Raw genomic sequence first — 20,084 nt, 5'->3', positions numbered from 1 at the left:
AATATAAGCCCACAAGTTCATCCTCTGTTCACATCCTGATTAGACTGTCAGTGAACCAGGATCCTACACCTCAAATCCTGGAAAGCAGGATCTTCACAAAGCTCTGGATGATTGCAGGGCAGAATAAATTCTCTTTCTAAAGTGCTTGACTGAGAACCGTTCATTGAGTGATGATTAAGAAACCAATTCTAGCGAGTGGTGGTAAATCAATAATTGATTAGCGGTCTCCTAATTAGGCTGATTTTTTTTGCAGTGACTGTAGCTAGTCAGTTTCTTATTAGTTTGAGTAATGCTAAGTTTTGTACAGACTTTCCTTTCAGCCAAAACAACAAGGAATTGAATGATCCAAGACAGGACATGAATGCTTGTCAAAGTAGATTGATAGTGTATCAGAGTCTCTACCTGACCATTTACCTCTATTATCCGTAATCTAAGTGTGTGTAGCTTGTGGGGAGGTCTTATTTTATTAGATATTCAAGGCCTTCTTTATTAATTTATGAGTAAGGCAAAAACATAGTTCATGCTTATGAGTATCTTAGTGTGGTAGTTGGGTCAAGATAAAAATATTAATTTCTGGGGCCGGCCCAGTGGTGCAGCGGTTAAGTTCGCACGTTCCACTTCTTGGTGGCCTGGGGTTCGCTGGTTCGGATCCCAGGTGCGGACATGGCACCGCTTGGCACGCCATGCTGTGGTAGGTGTCCCACATATAAAGTAGAGCAAGATGGGCATGGATGTTAGCTCAGGGCCAGTCTTCCTCAGGAAAAAGAGGAAGATTGGTAGGTGTTACCTCAGGGCTAATCTTCCTTGGGAAAAAAAATTAATTTCTGCACACCAGCTTTTGGTTCCTTAGAATGGTCCAGGAAATCTCAAGAAAATGCCTTTGGAGCAGTGAGTGTTCTAATGATGTAAACTAATAGTGAAGACATGAATTCATGATAGTGTGAAACGGATCGCTACGAAGAGCTTGACCACCAAGGGCCCATATTTCACATCCCCCCATGGCATTGATAGTCTATCTTATCTGACCATTGCAATCTTGGAGGGCTATATGTCACTGCAACAACTTTAGCACTGATCCTTATGAGGAAATATTGTAGAAGAACTCTAACCGATTATTGATTTACCACCACCTACTAGAATTAGCTTCCACCTTGTTTCTTACCCAAGACTTTCTGAATTATCACACAACTCTTAGACATCACTGAATATTCACTGAATGACCAAAATCATCAGATGGTATGGAATTCTCTCCACTTCTATACGTCACGATCTCTTGAGGTGGCCGTTTTGCTTGCATAGTCTGCATTTACCATTCTTAAACGGAAACAACTGAGGCACTTCTCTGAATTCATCTCTAGCATGAGTTTCCTGTGTGCTGCCTACCATTTTGGTACTAGGCTTGGTTTCTGTGATGGGGCGAGTATTCTTCTGGATGCTGCCACCTAATTTCCTATGGCGTGGTGTTACAGAATCTCACTAAGGAAAGCTGTTTCATGGAGGTTCCATTGAGAACATGTAATCGTGATTCTATAATTCATCATTTAAGAAATCACCCAAATTGAAATGGCAGGATAGATGCGAGCGTGCTGCAATGTAAGTAGCAGAGTGTATGCTGTGGATTTTGATTGAAAAATTTGAATCTGAGGAGAATAACTGATCATGCTGGTGAGACTATACTTGAAGCATTATTCATCAAATGCATCGAGTGAAGGGGTCCACCAGGAGGCCTGGGCTTATGCAGGTGGACAGTCAGGAGCAGATGACGGTCAAGAACAAAGGACTCATATATTCAATAAGTTATGTCAATATTGAAAGCAAACTAATTCTTTTTCCCCAACCACAGCAATCAGGTTAGCATGAGGAGCTGAGGAGCTGAGGTGGCTTTGAGGAGCGAGCCCCTAAAATATCTAAACCCATAGGGAGGTGACAGCACCAACCTTACAGCTTCAGAAAGCGTGTGCGTGCCCCTCCAGACTCAAGGAAGGCTCTTTACCTTGGAGGCGACTTAAATGCTCAAAGCAGGACACAGTGCACGTTCAGTCTCTACTACAAGGACGGCAATCATGACTGGGCTGGCAATCGTGAGAGGGCTGAGAGCTCGGAGACCTGCTGTGCTGAATGTCTTCCCGCTGCCGCTTCCCACTCCCCCGACCCCCCTGCTTCCTGCTCTGAACTATATGGATTGCATCCGTGGCTCTCTTGCCTTCTGACTTCCAGGGTGAATTTGGCCCACAGATAGACTTGGTAAGAGACTGGAGGGAGGGAAAGAGGGCTGTTGGGGCTTTTATCCCCCTGCTGCCTTACTATGAGGTCTCCTTGGGCTGACTGAAGGTCACTGCCTCCCTGAAGGTGGCCTTATCTACACAACTCGCCTTCTGGAGTTGAGGTAACTGTTCCCACCCTTGCCCCTTCAGCGTAGGGTGCTCCTGCAGTTGCTAGTCCTGAAACTGAATTCTCCTGTGGTTTTGAATCCTCTACTCACACCTTTTAAAGAGTTTCATTACCAAGTCCTTCTCAAATTGCCCTGTTCCCTGGAGGGCCCCTGTGCTGTGGAGACACTCCATCCTCCTCAGCTCCTGAAGCAGCGGGAGGTCTCTCTCTGCACACACACGGGATGGATCCTGCTACCTTGGATGAGCAGTGGAGACTTATTGTCTGTTTTTACTGCCAGATGCACTTTCTCTTCTAGGGTGATAGATTGGGCTTGATTTGCTCAGAAGAAAGTGTTAATATTTTTATTTAAGCAGAAATGAGTTCTGGCTCAGGAAATGGTTCTGTGAAAAATGTAATAAATTGATTTTTGCTCTAACCTTGTGGATCAGAAAAAAGTTTCTGATATTTATGCTGTGGGGTTTGGAATTTCTTTTGAATCTTTTTTGGTTTGTGGTTTGGTTTGTTGTTGCGATTGTTCTTAAGGTGGTCTCCAGAAAATGGAGCCTTGAAAAAACTTGTCTGGTTGGCGAAACATGTCTTATCTCCCATTTGCCCCCAAAATTTTCAACCCTTTTGGCCTTATTCTAACTTTCTCTAACTCCTCTGTTCCCACTCCTCCCATCCTTTCTGTGGTTTAATTTATCAAGGTCCTCTTCTCCAGGGACGTCCACGTAGATATTGGCTGCTAAAATTCAACACCTTTCGGAGGGAAGGGTTTCATTTTTATGAGAGTCTTTTACAATCTAGAAATCCTTCCCTGGGATGGTGGAATGGCAGGCAGAGAAAATGGAGTTATTACTTGAGACTTAGAATCCATTCATCATCTGCTTTCTGTCTTCCTCAGCCCTGATCTTGTGCCCCAGGGAAAGTCATTCCCATGAAGGAGAAGCAGCCAAAGTAGGTTGGTTGGACCCTACACAGCTCAGTTCTAAAGGATTTGGCAGAATAGTTTAGGACTTTAAGTGGCAAGACTGGCCTGAAGTCTGTGGCCCTTTATTTAAGGGGCAAAAATTGGAAAACAAAATGCAGAACCTTGCGTTCCTCAAAGGCCTCTGGCGATAGCCATCTTCCAGTTCAGAAGTTAAATTCTTCCCAGTTTCTCTTTTATTTTTAGCAACTGAAACTTTTCTGCCTCTTTCCCCTTCAAAAAAGACACACCACATTCAATGGAAAGAAACTCCAACCGATGCTTCAGCAAACAAATTGTGAAAGAAATAATGAAGAAAGAAGTTATTGCTAATATGCATTCCTTTAAAGGGTAGGTTTGTGTCATTGTTCTTTATTTTCTATGTCAACACATGCTTCTCCAGTTTATCAATTTTCTCTGCTGAAAATTTTATTTGAAAACCCGTAATTATCTTGTTCATTCCTGTTGATGAATAACTTTTTCCCACATTTTTCTCTTACAAACACTGCTGCTGTGAACATTCTCTTGCCCAATGCCAGGCACAAGTGCAGTGATGTCGCCATTTTGCCCCCTCCACTATCACTCCTTTTTTCTGCCTAGTTTTCTAGTGAATCTCTCTTCTCCACCCCACAACCAAGCCACTCTGCTGGGACTCCATGTCTTGGCTCCTATTGTATGGCCAGATCTTTGTTTCCATGACCTGTTTTGGGACCTGCCATCTTGACTTCACCCTTGGAACTCCTCCAGGATGGGACTCTAGTCTCCACCCTCCAGCTTCAGACTAGAAATTATGGCTAAGAGCCCCAGCCTGTAGGACTAGTTCCTTCCTGGCTCCTGCCTGACTAGACTTCAAGCTCAGAGACGCAAGGTGGGGTCTGACTTAGTCAATGATCCATGCTCAGCTCTGGTTCAGGGCCTGGCACATCGTGTAATATTAACAGTGATTTTATAGTTATTTTGTGACTTTGAAAATGAATTTTCATTACTTTTAGGTGTCAACTGCCTTGTTGACATATCCTGATTAAAAATAGATAGAGAAATGATGGTTAGACAGATAGATGACAGACAGACAGATAGATAGATAGATAGATAGATAGATAGAGAGATGATGAATAGATCGATCTGTGATGGGTCCAGTACCTAGTGACTTATGTAGAGTGTACATGTGGATGCCTTAACCTGAGGAAGGATCTTTTAAGCAAGGAGAAAAGGCCTTTTGTATGCTTTGCCTTCAGAGTTTCTAAGAATAAGTCTTCTAAGCATTAGCATTTCCGAGGCTGTGCCATGCTAACTTTTTCTGCAAGTGAGGCCTCCCTTACTCCTTGTCATTTTTCTCCCAATGTGAAGACAAGTCTCCTCAAGTAGGATATTATTTGTAAGACTTCAAAAACTGCCCCTAATTTCTCTGTCTGTTCAGAGTACATTTTCCCAAGCAACTCCTTCCACACTCACTTTCTTGTTGTTATTCAACTATTGTATCATCATTGAACAGAAAGTAAGAGAATACTGAGAAGCAAAAGGAAGAAAAGTATTTAAATCACCTTGAAATCCCACTAAAAGGGACAACTATTGTTAAGATCTGTTGGATATTCTTTGAGAATTTTTCTCACGTGAATATATATTTATAGATAATGTATTATAATATATAAGGTATAATATTATATATGTACACACATATATTACAAACACACACACACACACTGTGTGTGCTTTTATCATCTAATTCTCTCCCAGTCTTCTTTGACTCATCCATCTCTTTGCTTATAACTTTTCTCAGTTACAATTTTTTTTCATACCTTTCCCTGAAATCAATGACTGATTTCACTATACCAATCTGCTTCAAAAAAACCCTCATCATTTGTCCATCAATGGACTTTTGGGCTGGTTCCTCTTTTTGGCTATTGTGACTAGTGCTGCTATGAACATTCATGTACAAGTATTTGTCTGAGTATCTGTTTTCAGTATTTGGGGATTTATATTTCGTATGAGAATCCTGGGTCATATGATACTGTTACGTTTAACTTTTTCAGGAGCTGCCAAACTGTTTTCCGAAGTGGCTGCACCATTTTATGTCCATCAGCAGAGTATGAAGGTTCTAAATTCTTCACATCTTCACCAACACAAGCTATTGCCAGTCATTTCAATTATAGCCATTCTAGTGGGTATAAAGCAGCATCTCACTGTGACTTTGATTTGTATTTCTCTAGTGAATAATGATGTCAAGCATCTCTTCAAGTGCTTTTTGGCCATTTGGATATCTTTTTTGGAGAAAGGCCTATTCAGATCTTTGCCTATTTTTTAATTGAGTTATTTGTCTTTTTACTATTCCAAGTTTAACGTTTTTGAAACCAGATTTTTGCCTCTCAGTCGCAAACTAAGCCTTTAGGAAAGTTGATATTAAGAAGCACTCAGATCTTCTTTGACTTCTCATTTGCCCTTAGAAGCCGAATATGTTTGGCTCTATGTGTCATAAACACCTCATATCAAGAGTCAACCATCTGTGCCATTAGCTCTAGTTTGCATGATTCATGGTGCCTGAAGATAGTTTTATGGCCTATGAAGGAACTATTTTGCAACCAGAATACACATTGTTAAAATCCGGCTGTATATATAAATGCAAAATGTTCACCGTATGTTCCATAGGAAACATTATAGGGACGGGGTGGTTTAGTCACTGATGTTAGTTATTAAAATGTCTGACTTTACATAAATGTAATGGAGCAGATGAATTCTAGCCAAGTTTGCTCTATGATCAATTTAGCATGACTAAGTCCCATTATACCATTGAACTGTATTATGAGATGTAAGTGTAGTTTGCTAGAAAAGATTTTTGTTTATGAATATGTTAAAACCACATTTCAACAACTCACCAAAGCTTCTTAGCATTATCATATGTAAAGAAACAAAGGATATTTATGAAAAAATTACAAAGCACCGTTGATAATATTAATATACCAATTAAGTAAAAATTAAACAATAAAAGTGAAAATATAATCCATCCCTGGAAATTCTGACTGTGTGGAAACATATCTCATTTTCTAAGTTTTGAGATATGAGTTCTTAAAGCGTGTGCCACCTTGCTGAGGTTTTCATCAGTGATGAACCGTCTCCTGACAAGGATGTCATAGGAACTTCTGAGACCTTTCTGACTCTTTCACCTTCCCTAATTTGAATTCTTTTGCTGGTTTTCACTGATCTCGGGACAAAAGTCTGAAGGCTTTTCATACCTAAGGAATTGTATTCCTCACAGCACACCAATCCTGACCATTTCAGATCCCAGCCGGCCCCCTTCCACCTCACATCATCTAGGCTGCTCTCAAAATCTCTCCTCTCCACAGGAATGGTGTTTCTTCACCTTTGTACCCATAGTGCCCACACAGTACCAAGCCCGTGGTGAGGCACCTGCAAACGTTTGCTGAGAAAATGAAAGGATATATTTGCTATGCTAATCCTTGCTTCATGTCTTGGCTCATCTGTTCATCCTGTCATTAAACATCCCTGTCTGTTAAGATTTTGCCCATGCTTCAATATTTGCTTTCTCTGTGTGGTTTCATCCATGCTATAATCTTTAATTGATTGCTAGTTATAGGCCAAGTGAATAAGATAGCTGTGATGGTAGCTAAGATATAGGCCCTGCCCTCATGAAGCTTCCAGTCCAGTGTGGTGGGACAGTAACAAGCAAGGGAGCAGGTAAATAACTATCATTGCAAGTGCTCAGGGAGTGCCTGTGTTATCCTGGGTGAGTCACATAGCGATTTCATACAGAACTCCTCTATGCTCCTCATTTTGACATTTATTGCATATTGTTTGGTACAGTGATTTAATTTTTAATGAAGGTATGTATCTCCTACCTCCTCAATTCAAGATTGAAAGCATTTTTAAAAGTAGTGGCATATAATGGGTATTTAAAAATATATCATTGGTTAGTATGTCCTCGGGCAAAAGTATTGAGCAGTACATTCAGTTAAGTCCTAAAATGTCCAATTCTTGAGGTTCCATAGGAATGAAAATTTGTTCTAACACATTTACTGAGATATATAGTTGAACGTCCAACAACCAGCTAACCTCTGCCAACAATTTTTACATTGGAATTCCACTGGTCATTCTATTTATTTAACCAAAAGTGATCTCATTAAGGGCTAAAATTTACCAAAGTCACTCTTAATAAACCTGGCATGGTTGTACCTTAATTAGTCAGGCATTAGAGTCTAGCTATTAGTTAATCTAATAGAATGGGAAGCCATAACTTCCAGCTGGTGAAGTAACAGTGAGAGAAGAAGGAAGAAGGATTTGGCATCCTTAATTTCAGTAAGGTTGTATGGGAGAGGTGCTGTGCACTTATATTAATTTTGAATTATTTAATGTATCTATTAAGTTCAGATACATTTCTAGGCAGATGCTTATTAAGTGAGAGATGCCACTCAGCCTGTGTTAGTCTTCTAAAAGAGTCCTTCTCCTTCTCTTAATAAGTTTAATAACACCAATTTGCAGTATCTAATTCTCATAACATCAGAACTTATTTACAGATTAAGTGCAATTCTTTGTGAAGTAAGGAATAAAATGGAAGCTAAAATAATCCAACCCATTAAATTTCTTTTTGATGATTAAAGGGAATAGATCCTAAAGGCTTCTTAAGCAGAAAGGCTCTTAGGAGTGAAAGAGACCCATGGCAACTATCCAGGTTCTGTGTGTGCAAATAGAATGTAGAAGTTGTTTGTGTCATTTTCTTCCTTTGTCCACACACATTTAATGTTTCTCCAGGTTCTTTCTGGAGATCGTCCATGGAAGCTGATAGCTGTTTTAAGGTCTTCAAATGTTGTTGAGTAGAATTGACAAGCTATCATATGTGGGAAAGAGCGGACTTTGAGGATGTTGCACTATATCAGACCCAAGTTCTACCATCATCCACTGAATTTTTTTGGTGGCATATTTTCTACCTGGGAGAATGAACCTAACATGCTGGTCCATGATCTCATGCCAAAGGGTTTTGTGGGCATTCTTTAAAGATTAATATATAGAATCTTCCAGACAAATGAAAATGTGAAGAAAATTTTGCTGAGTCGAACCATTATCTACATATGAACTAGTTCAATAAAGAATGACTCATAACTGACCTAGAGAAACTGAAGCACTGATTCTGCCTCAGTCTAAGTCCCATAGTTAGTTGGCCAAATAGTGCCTCTTCGAGTTAAGTGCCACTGCTGCCAGAAATATTTTTCCCTCTGTAAATTAAGTTATGTAATGTTCTATATAGTGGATAGATTTCCATGCTGGTAGGTTTTACTGCTAGCATCATAAACAATAAAAGAAAAAGGAATAATAAAGAATAAGTCAATCAGGAGAAACAACTTCCATCTCACACTTGACTCTAGCTTGTGTTTCATCTTCCCTCAAAATTCGAGGATAGGCACGAACATACCAGTTGGAGGAGTCCTAGGAGATGGGCATATGTGAATGATGAGCGCATATTATCCATGTCGTGAATCGTGCCCCAGAGCACACTAATGAAGCCTAATAGTTCTGAGCATTTTTAAAATAATGCTGGTGTTATAGACAATCCAAGGAGAAAGAAACCAATTTAAATGCTGGTTTTTGGTACCATCCAGTTTCCAAAGAGACCATCCAGAGTTATCTGCAGTGTCATTGTATTTATTGCAAGCATGAAAAATAAGCTCATCCTGTCATACGCAATTGATCACTTGGTGTTAAGATAGAGTTGCCTTATTTCATATGGAAACAAATTGATCCTCCCAGAACTGGAGAACATTTTGCTCAACAGCAAGAGACCTCTGCCATTTCCCCAGCTATCTATTTCATTGGGACAAATGAACAGGCAGAATTTCAAGAGCTGCGTAATATGTCCTGAGAGGGACATTTGGGATCTTTCTCCTCTTTCTTTCATTAGCTGCCCACTTAGTAAAGTCATTAAAGTCATTAGAGCCTGAGAAACTCTAAGGACCAAATGAGGGATGAATGGCTCCTGGACCCCCAAGTCCTCTCAGTGCAAATTATCAGGCAATTATCAAGATGAAAAACTAAGCCCTTTTGCATCTTTTCCTCCTCTTTTCCTTTGGTTGTACATGTGCTTTTATAGTTAGAAAAAAATTTAGAAGAGATAGAATTAGGTTGTCAACCAGATGTTATTGAATTGTCAGCACTGGGGCAGATGAGACATCTGGATGAAGCTTTGATTTTTATTTCTCTTGGGGAAGAGGCCAGGACACTGCCACAGGAAACAGTGCAAATCCCCGGGGCCCAGCTCCTCTTCCATTCTCTTTGCGTTTCACTACCCCCAAATCACTGGACTCTATTTTTTCTACTGCTTGATGGGATTCAGCTGTCATTCACTCTGTTTACAGGATTTATCACTCTTGAATTGGCCCCTAAAAATGTTCCTTATTACAAAAAAAAAGCAGCCCTATTTAATTTTTCCATTTCATTATATCACAAATCAAAAGAAACATACAAGCTTTTTATTGCAAGCTGATGCCATGCTGTTTAATTCTCTCATGGACATAAGAAATAATGATGATTTCTCCTCCTAGAACAATCATCACTAACACCATGTGCCAGGCATAGTTGTAATGTTTTAGGTGCATTAACTGATGTCAGGCTCACAACAAGAGTGGGAAGTGGGTGTTACCATTTCCATCTTACAGCAGCAAAAGTGAAGGCATAAGTAAGTTAGGTAACCCATCCAAGTTCACGGAGCTTGATGAGGGCAGAGCCAGGATTTGATCCCCTGGGGGCTCTGCCTCCACAGCCCTGCTCTTACCCACACCATGCACTGCCTTTTGTGATTTAATGGTCTCCCAGAAAGTATTTTTCTTTCTAAAGATTGGCACCTGAGCTAACAACTGTTGCCAATCTTCTTCTTTTCTTTTTTCTCCCCAAATCCCCCCAGTACATGGTTGTATATTTTAATTGTGGGTCTTTCTAGTTGCAGCACCAGAAAGTATTTTTAAATTACCCTGCAAACTTCTTAGCTTTCCTGTTTCTCAGGGTTTCCAAGCATGAAATATTTAATGTGGGAAATTATAGTTTGTGTAGTACGGAGACCATAAAGCTACCTTTATTGCTCACCTAAAAAAAAAAGTCATAAAACCATATTCTTTATAGTTAGTAACAACCTGAGTAATCTAGTCCAATCTCCCACCCAAGGGAAGGCATTCCCTTCAACCTGCCCTCCTGGTGTCCCTTTCTCAGCCACCAAATGAACACATGGAGTGTCAAGAAACCAACCTGCACAGTGCCTGTGCACTGCAGACTGCTCGGAGTGCTAGAAAAACCTGGCTGTCCTTCAGTCTCCTCCCACTGGTCCTAGTTTTATCATTTGGAACAAAGCAGAATACTCCTCTACCTCTTCCACATGAGAGTCCTTTAAAGAGCAGGCAGACATCACATTCCTCTGGGGCTTTCTCTTCCACAGGAAGCAAAAGTAATTCCTCCCCACATTTCTCTGGTCTCATCAGTGTTTTTCTCTGTCCTCCTCCCCGCCACCTCCCCGGACACATTGTGAGTTGCCCATGCGCTTTGTCAAAAGTACATTATAAAATTGGGTACAGGACTCTCCCATGAAGTCCTGGCTTTAAGCCTCAGGTTCTTCAATAAAGCTGGCAGGCCCACAGCGTGCCGTCCATGGCCAGAAAGTGTGGTCTGATCCCAGGTCCTGAGTCTTTCTCCCAAGGATCCCATCACATTGGCTTCATTTAATTTAATCGAGGCCAAGGGTCTCCAGGACACAAAAAATGGGGTCTCTTAGGCTCCATGTGTTTTTGTCTTCATTTCACACATAAAGGCCACAGAGCTCAAGTGAAATCCTGGTCCTGCATTGGTTTGTCTGTGGTCAGCTGTAGATAAACATGTGGCCATGTGATCGTTTTGATTTAGACAGAAAGCCTAGAACTGAGTGAAGTGTTGAAACCTCAGGTTTATAGACATAAGTCTCTCAGAAAAACAACAAACAGGCATGGTATTTGAAGGACCCCACAATCTTCTTTTGCCAAGTCACTCATTCAGGGTATAAGAGTTTTCGAAATATTTTTCCCACCTGAAAGAAGGCAACCCAAGAAGACTTCAATTTATTCTTACAGGAAAAATCTCACTGGAGTAGATTAGACTAGAAGTCAAGTGACCATCTCTACTTATGGCCTGAATTCTCAGGCATTCCATCTGAGGCAACCACAGAAGGTTGGCTTTTTCTTGTGTCCTTCCTGTATGACCTCACTCTTTTAGATTCCTGGGAAGATGTAAAAGAATTCCTGAAGATGGTTGGCTGATTAAAAGGTTATCCCTCAGAAGAGTATTTGCTTTTAAGTGAGGCACACTTAAACTTTCAAGACGAAAAAAAAAAAAAAGAACCTGGTGGACTAGAATGAATAGACATGGGCACGGGGGCCATTGCACCACATAGACACTCACCTATTGTGTCTACCTATAAGGTCAACCCTGCCCGCACCTGACCTCTTTTCCTTCCTCGCAGGGCCTGGTTCTACTTAGCCAAAGCAGGGCCTCACTGAGGCTATGGGTGAAATGGGAGTTCTAAGCACTTTGTAGGTATTTATTCAATCTTCCAGATAACACAAGTACCCATGAGGCACCTAGGAGGTAAGTCATCTGACTGCTAATTTTCAGTTTAGCAGAGTGCCACATGTATAGTAAATGCTCAGCAAATGTAGGTGTCATTATTAGTTTAGATTAGGTGATATTTTGGCATGATTTAGGCCAAGGTCCACCATTGTGTTATATCATTAAAGGAAAGTTTTGTTTTGCATAAAAACCTTCAGAGAACTGTTTGAAGGACTCTAGAGAAACAACTGTTATAGGACCTTATGAAGCACCCTTGGCTCTCAGATCTCTTTGGGAAGCAAGCAAACTGACTTAGGAGTCGTTAGTTTTGCTCTCTAGACTGGGCCTTCCTTTAACTTCAGACGCCCCACTCACACTGAGAAGGGACAAAATGAATTCCCACGTCCGTTCCGATCTAAATTCCAGGATGTGTTAATTTCATGGTGGTACATGTAGCCAGTAAATTGAATCTTCTAAGAGCTTGCCATCATTTAGAGCTATTTTGCACAATGAATGAAGTTCTCTTTAAATACTCCCCAAGTCAGGTCAGACTACTCCACTTCCTTCTAAGGTGATGTGATTTTATTCTCCCCAAAACCTGTCTGGTCGAGAGGTCAAACAGGAAACTCCACTTTCCTAGAAAAATCTTCCAAGTGAGTTCTCTGAGGTTTCTTGACTTGGGTCTCTTCTAACTGAAACTACAGGCCCAATGTTTGTCTCTCTGTCCTGGGCCCTGAGGAGGAATCCAACGGGGCGAAGTCCTCATGGAAACGTACTTCCAGAAAATACATGAGCCTTAGAGCAAGAGCTAGTCCTGGCTCACTGTGAATTTGTTTAGTTGTTAATAATTAACCTTGGAGCTCCTAGCAGGGGCAGCCACACTGGCGGAAGGCAAAAATTCTATCACACATACTCACTGCTGAGAACTAGAGGTGGAGGCTCATCGTGGAGTGAGGGCAGTTGTCTCCAATTTGACGTGGTGTCTTTGGGCCTCTAAGACTAGCCTGTTGATCCTTGTGGTGAGAGGCTGGGTCGGGAAGGAGAGGACTCAGGATTGTATTTTGCTGCATCTCTTTTTGCTCAGAATCTCTTTCTGTTCAGGGATTGGGACGAAAGTTTTCCCAACTACATTAGTGCATTATATTTCTACTGGGCACGGTAGTGTGACAAGCACAAACAACCTTACCTCAGGTGTCTCCCCCAGTGTGACATAGACCTGATGGTCATTAAGACTTGCTGTATTGCTGGCTGGTGCAGCCCAACGTCTAGATTAGAACTTAATCTAGAATCACTCTGGAGAGATCTTAGAGATCTTAGAGGCTGTCTCTTCTTCACCCAGAGGAGGCACTGACGTCTCAGCTGAGGTCCCAGTTTATCCTGAGGAAGCGGCTCTTCCTTAAGAACCTGAGAGGTGTTGGCACTACTCAGGACACGCCAGGTCCTTTAAGTCAGGGATGACGGGGAGAGGGAGAGGGCAGGAGAGCCAGTAAAAAACCTCACTGTGGAGCAAAGAGGCAGCTGCCACCCCACCTACCCTAGGGCACCTGGCTAACTCATTTTGCTCCTCCCTTGATTAAACTGTTTATTTCTAACGTCAGATATGTAGAGTTGTCTTACTTAAAAACTCATTTATCTATTGAAAACTAGTTCACACTGGGAAGACGAATACCACTTTTCTGCAGCTGTTTAGAGTGAGTGCTCTTGCTTGCCTGCTCCCACCCCTGTGATGAGCCCATCTGCTCTCAATAATTAGACACTTGTTCCTGCTGAGGTTGTGCCAGCTTAAAATGGGGCACCCAAGGTGGTGTGTGGCTGAGGATAACGAGTTAGCTGGTGTGCAGGAAGAGCACCAAACTAGCAATCAAAGTCCTGGTTCTTCTACTCAGTAGCTGGGGACCTTGGGCAAGCCAGTTTCCTTATCTGTAAAACGGGTATAATAATAACTACTTCAGAAGGTTGTTACAAGGGGTGGATGTAAGCACTCTGGCACTATAAACAGATGAGGGATCATTACTGTTAATGGAATGGGTCCCAGGTGGCAGTCTGGACACCTGAGTCCTAGGTACCTGTCCCCTCATTAACACATGACTGTGAACAACTCACTTAACTCCTCAGCTTTTGGTTTATCCGCCAAATGGACTGGACGGGATTCCTAAGATCCCTTTCAGCGTGAAGAGTCCATGATGCCAAGCGCCTCAAATAATAGATGAGAAAACTGAGCCCAGAAAGGTTAAACTACTTGTCCGAGGTCACACAGCTTTGGGAGAGCAGAATCAGAGCAGATATCCTGCCTCCCAGTCTACGGTTTTCCTACTGAAGCACAGAAGCCTTCCTGTTTACCTGGTGAAGGCAGACACAGGACTTCAAGGGGCATGAGAGAGAGTGACCTTGCCTTGGCCTTGGAGGTCAGGAAGTCAGTGTTTCTGGGATGAGGGTTATAGGAGGTCAGTCACTGGCAAAGCCCACCCCCTCAAAGCCTCTCTGTGGGCGACATCCTTTCTGGTACCTTCCTCAGTTGAAACTATATATCCCCAATCATTTTTCCCTTGGCAGCTCAGCTTAATTTTGGCTTACTGTGTTAGCTACCTCCTCTCCCAGGCACATGCTTTTTCCTTAATCCCCTGCCACTGCAGTCATCTGGGGCAGCCACCAAGAGCTGTCAGGGGGCTCACTAAGAAGAAGAACCTTGCTGTGCCCAGAAAGCTCTACAAGAGGCCACCGGGTCCCCCAGTGCAGCTCTTGCTGACTTCAGCAGCTCGCCTCCTGAGGTTTCCTCTTTACCTGGAATTCAGTTTGGGCCACCTGATTTGTTTAACCATCCTCACAAAAGATCAACACACCTTATTTATTTTTTAAAGGGCTGATTCTGAAGTGAACTGAGGTGAGCAAACACTTCTATTCACGTCAGCTGCTCCCCCAGCAGCCTGGGGTCAGTGCATCCAGGACACAATTCAGCTGACTTCATCTCCAAGGCCCAGCGTGGGGCCCCCACCTTCCCAGGTGAGCGAGCTACCCACAGGGAGAAGCTGGCTTTTGTGGGCTCATCAGGAAGACAGGGCCTTCACTGGTTCCTCTCTCATAGAAATGACAGCGGTTTTGTTCCCTCTGGGGCTACTTGCATTGTGCGGTATACACGGCCTGGAGAATGGGGAAGAAAAATCGCAGCCCTCATTGGGTTGACCCCTTCTCATCTTGCACCTTTTAGCTAGGTGTGTTATTCAAAATATTTACCTGGTATGGTTATAAGCCCTGACCAATAAAAAAAGACACAAGCCGCAAATAACTGGTCAGGCCATACTGGTGCAAATCAGCTCAATTTCAACCCTGACATCCACTAACCTGGGAGCTTTTAATTTACACCCAGCATGATCTAACATTATTGGGAGCTTCTAAGTGCCAGGCATTATTTTACAAGATTTAATTCATTTAATTAATTCTCATTGAAAATTCTCATTAGGTGGTATTATGGGTTGAAATGTGTCCCCTCGAAATTCACATGTTGGAGTCCTAACCCCCAGTACCTCAGAATGTGACCTCACTTGGAGATAGGGTCTTTACAGTGGTAATCAAGTCAAAATGAGGTCCTTAGATGGACTCTAATCCAATATTACTGGTGTCCTTACAAAAAAGGGAAATTTGGACGTAAACATGCATATGGGGAGAACGTCCTGGGAAGATGACGGCAGAGATCAAGTGATCCATCCACAAGCTGAGGAACACCAAAGACTGTCAGCAGACCACCGGAAGCTAGGTGAGAGGCAGCTACCCGCCCTCAGAAGGAACCAACCCTGCCGACACCTTGATCTTGGATCACTAGCCTCCAGAACTGTGAAACAATACATTTCTGTTGCTTAAGCCACGTAGTCTCTGGTCCTTTGTTGTGGTGGCCCCAGCAAACTGCTACAGGTGGGCAATATAATTATCCTATATTACATATGGAAACTGAGGCACAGAGAGATTAAGTGCTTTCCCAATGCCACACAGCTAACATGTGGTAGGAAGTTTGTTTCAGAACCTGTCTTCTTAAATACAGTGTTTAAAAATAATTCTGTTTTGGTCTAAACAATTGAATGTTTTTTCTTTGACATAAGCTAATTTGAGCACAGTCCTGGGGTAAAGAGAAATGAATACATGAATTCCTTGGTGGTCCATGATGTCTCCCTCGTGAGGCCATAGCCTAGCTCATCTTTTTCTGCCACCCTGTGTTAGAACCAGCCTAGAAGCACAGTTGAATTTCTGTGCTTCTCATCACAGAGGAAACTTCCTCCCGACAGAGGCTGTGAGGGTGTGCCAGGCAGCTGGGACCCTGAGCCTGGCGATGGGCAAATACTGGGCAGAAGCAGGCATGGTTATTGGACAAACAGCTCGCTTTTATCAGAAGGAAATATTTACACGACAGTGACTGTAAAACAAAGCCATTATAGTCACTGACAGCACAAAAACGACGCAATTGAAGAATGAGTTATTTTCCTGAAAGCCTTTTTCACTGGCTTGCCTTCTCGTCTTTCAGGAAGTCTGAGGAGGACAGGTGTGGAGAAAGGGGCTTCCAAGGAACGTCATTCTAGCTGATTTTGTTGTAACAGCCTCCTAAGCGCTCTCCGTGTCTCCTGTCTCGTTCACTCCAGCTGTTCTCCACACTGCAGCCAGGACTTTTCTCCTGTAGGTGCAAATCTGATTGTATGTCTCTCCTGTCCACAGGCCTTCCATAGTTTTCCCTAACCTCAGCCTCCTTTCTGGCCTCAAAGTCCATCTGAGGTGGCTCTGCCTTCTCAGGTCTCACGTCTCCCCAGCCTGCACACGCAGGGGTCCAGCCACTTTACACCCTGGTTCCCCAATCCCACCCCTCTTTCTCCAAGCCTTTGCTTATACTCAGGCTCCTCCTGCCGGGAACATACCATCCAGTGCCTTCCTCCCTACGTTACCTTCGAAACTCAGATCAGGCATGAAGTCCTTATGAATTCTTCTAGATCAGCCCATTGGGGTTCTGGGCTTTCTCTTGCAGACCATTCCCTTAGTGTCTTTCAGGACCATAGACTTCATCACACACATTATTGCCATTATTAGTCCATGTGCTAGTGTCACCCACAAGCTTTTTGGGGACAAGGACTTTATGTCACTTATCTGTGTGTTGTCAAGGCCTACTCCATCATATAATTGGTGCCTCATCGACGTTTGTGGAGAGAATACATGAATAAATGATTCACCATTTTAATATTATAAACAGTCGGGGCATGGCTCTGGGGTCTGTCATGAGTATCAGTCCTATAATCTCCCTCGAAATTCAGGGCTCCTTGTGAAAGAGCTGGTGCCAACCTCTGCATTCTCAGTTCTGTGTCCTCCTCTCTCCCCCAGCTCCTAGTTTCCTAGTTCCCTGGGGCCCCTCACTGAGGTTTTACCTTCCTTATGGGTGGATATTTAGATGTACTTCAACGTCTGTGGCTAAGAAACAGGGTGGGTGGGAAGGAAGGGTGTAGACTAAGATGAAAAAAGGAGGTAAGTCTAGAGTGTTCTGGAAAGCCAGGGAGACAAAGTGTGAATGGGAGGAGGAGAGAGGGAGAAGATGTGTGTGGTGAGTGCTGCCCATTCCCAGGAGAGAGTAACCAAGCTTAGCACTGCCCCTTCTTTTTCTCTCCACTATGACCAAACGTTGGACTTTGTCCTGAATTTCCACAAGCAGTCCTCCCACATGGAGACAAATGCAAAAGAGCAAGTAATTAAGATGAAAATTCTGTGCTGGGGAGCACCCAAATAGCAGATGCCCCAAGAAAACGGACAGATTGTGCGGAGACACAGACACTATCTTTCTCAAAGAAATATTTGGATACAGAGAACTTAGTGGTAGTTCTCTGGGGTCCCATCTGTGCAAGAAATACCCTGGAGACTGGCCGGTGCAGCAGACATGGCCAGGTACTGGTGTGGTAGGAGAGGCCAGCTGTCCTCAAGGCAGATGCTATGCTGCCATTTGAGCCTGATTCTCCCCTGCTTGCGTTTCTGGTTACATGGAGGTGTTTGGGCCACCTCTGCTGCCCCTCTGGTTGAAGAAGCTCTGAGGCCAGTGCCTTGGGAACACACAGAATCAACACTGGCCTCCCCCACCACCCCTCGCCCCCCCATGGATATGTCTTCCTTCCTCAGGGTTTGCCATTTAGGGGGCTTCAAGGTGGGAAGGCAGTTACTCCTTGCCCCACCCAATGCCCCCACCTCTACCCTCTGCATCTAATTAACTGTCCACACTTCTCTCCACTCCTCTAGTTATACAACAGTGGGGACAAGGAGCGAAATGTGTGTCTCTGGATGAGCCCCATCGTTCAAAACAGCCTTCAGGCCAAGCAGCCACCAGTCCTTTTCCCTTAGAAAGAAATTCTCAAGAGCTCTCCGCCCTGTGCTGGCTGTTTAAGTCCTATGAACACGAACATGGGTAGGATACGAACGGACCCAAAGCAAAATACCCTCATCATCTTATTGGGCTCTTTCATCCTTTTCATCACACCAAGAGAAAGTGATAGGGGTACAAGGAATGCCAGTATCATACTCTGGGAGAGGACCTGATTTTACGCAGTGACCTTCCACCAACACACAAGTCTGGGTGATAAACTCTTTTGCCCAGGGAGCAGCACTGAGTTAGTGAATTCCAACTGGTGAATTTCTATTGGTCCTGCAAATTTTGAGCTGACTTACTAGCTCCCCTGGAGAGCTATCCACTTCTACCAGACTGTTAGCTGCCCCCCTCCGGCTGGGCTCCAGCAGCTCCCACATGTGGACTGCTACTGTTGTGACACAGACTTTCTTTCCTCCCCAGTGTGAGCATGTGGAGGGCCTGGCTCATCTTCCTCTTACAGCTCTTTCTTAGCTGAATCACCCTGTTAGCTCTTCCCATTCCATGAAGGTTGTTTGGGCTAATTCTGCTGCCTTGTAATTGAGTTGAAAAATGAGCTCATGGAGAGCTGGATTCCAAATCCGTGGTGAGAATTCCTTTTTATCTGGTATGTTAGTTTGACCTAATCTCCCTTGTTTTGCCTGCCTCTCTATAGTTTGGCTGTGGTTCTATCCACAGAATATCTCACAAGGCAGGTACAAATGGTGGCAAGAGAGATGCGTTCTTGGTTGAGGAGGTAAATGTTCCAGGCAAGCTCTGCCTGACCCCATGGCATGGAGGGGCTCAGCTGAGGGAGCAGTTGAGACCTGTCTGAGATGCCTGGCCAATCTCAGGGGCTTCATATCTTCTGGTCTCTGGGCAAACTTGCTCTTTAGAAAAGGCATTGGAGGTTTAGTTGGCTCAATAAATATGTATCGGATGTCTGCAATGTGTTCGGCTCTCAGGATGAAACTGACATGGTTTCTGCCTTCTTGAGGTTTTGTCTATAGGAGCAGGAAAGGCCTGGTGGGGATCAGTGAGGAGCTGGCCTCTTCCACAGAGCACTGGTCTCCAGAACCCTGCCTTGGGCCAGTTCAGGCCTCTGCATCCGTGTTTATTTTTCTACTTCTCCAAACCTTCCTCCTTCTTGCTTCTATCATGTTCTGTAGCCCTTGCTGCTTTCTCTTCATCCACCCCTCCCATTGCTTCTGCCTTTTATTTCACTGACAAGTCTGCTCAAATGGATAAATAAACCTTGGTACATCCATACAATAAGATCTTGATCAGCATTAAAAAGAAATGAGCTCTCAAGTAATGAAAAGACGTGGAGGAGCTTTAAAACCATACTGCTAAGTGAAAGAAGCCAATCTGAAAAGGCTATATTCTGTATGAGTCCTACTATATGACACGGTGAAAAAGGTAAAACTAGAGAGAGAGTAAAAGGATCAGCGGTTGCCAGGGGTTTAGGGGAAAAGGAGAGAGGGATGAATAGGTGGGGCACGTGGGGTTTTTAGGGCGGTGAAACTATTCTGTACGATACTGTAATGGTGTATACACGACATTATCCATTTGTCAAAACCCATAGGATTCTGCAACGCAAAGAGTGAAGCTTAATGTAAACTACTAAAGTCAGTACTGATGTATCCACATTGGTTCATCATTGTAATAAATGGACCGCACTAATGCAAGACATTAATAATAGAGGAATCTGTATGTAGAGGAGAAGAGGATATGAAAACTGTCTGTCATTTCTGTTCAATTTTTCTACAAAACCTGACTGCTTTTAAAAATGAGGTCTGTTAAAATAAAAAAAATTAAAAA

The 20,084-nt window shown here is 43.2% G+C and overlaps 1 protein-coding gene across 5 annotated transcripts in view; it reads right to left on the bottom strand.

The window, feature by feature from the left end:
- PRLR (prolactin receptor) overlaps positions 1-20,084 on the bottom strand; it is a 156,295-nt gene that overhangs the window by 96,867 nt on the left and 39,344 nt on the right. The window lies entirely within an intron of this gene.

Source organism: Equus przewalskii, chromosome 20 (genome assembly GCF_037783145.1).
Source record: "Equus przewalskii isolate Varuska chromosome 20, EquPr2, whole genome shotgun sequence".
In the NCBI taxonomy this organism is placed as follows: Eukaryota; Metazoa; Chordata; class Mammalia; order Perissodactyla; family Equidae; genus Equus; species Equus przewalskii.
This window is presented reverse-complemented; position numbering and strand designations above follow the sequence as displayed.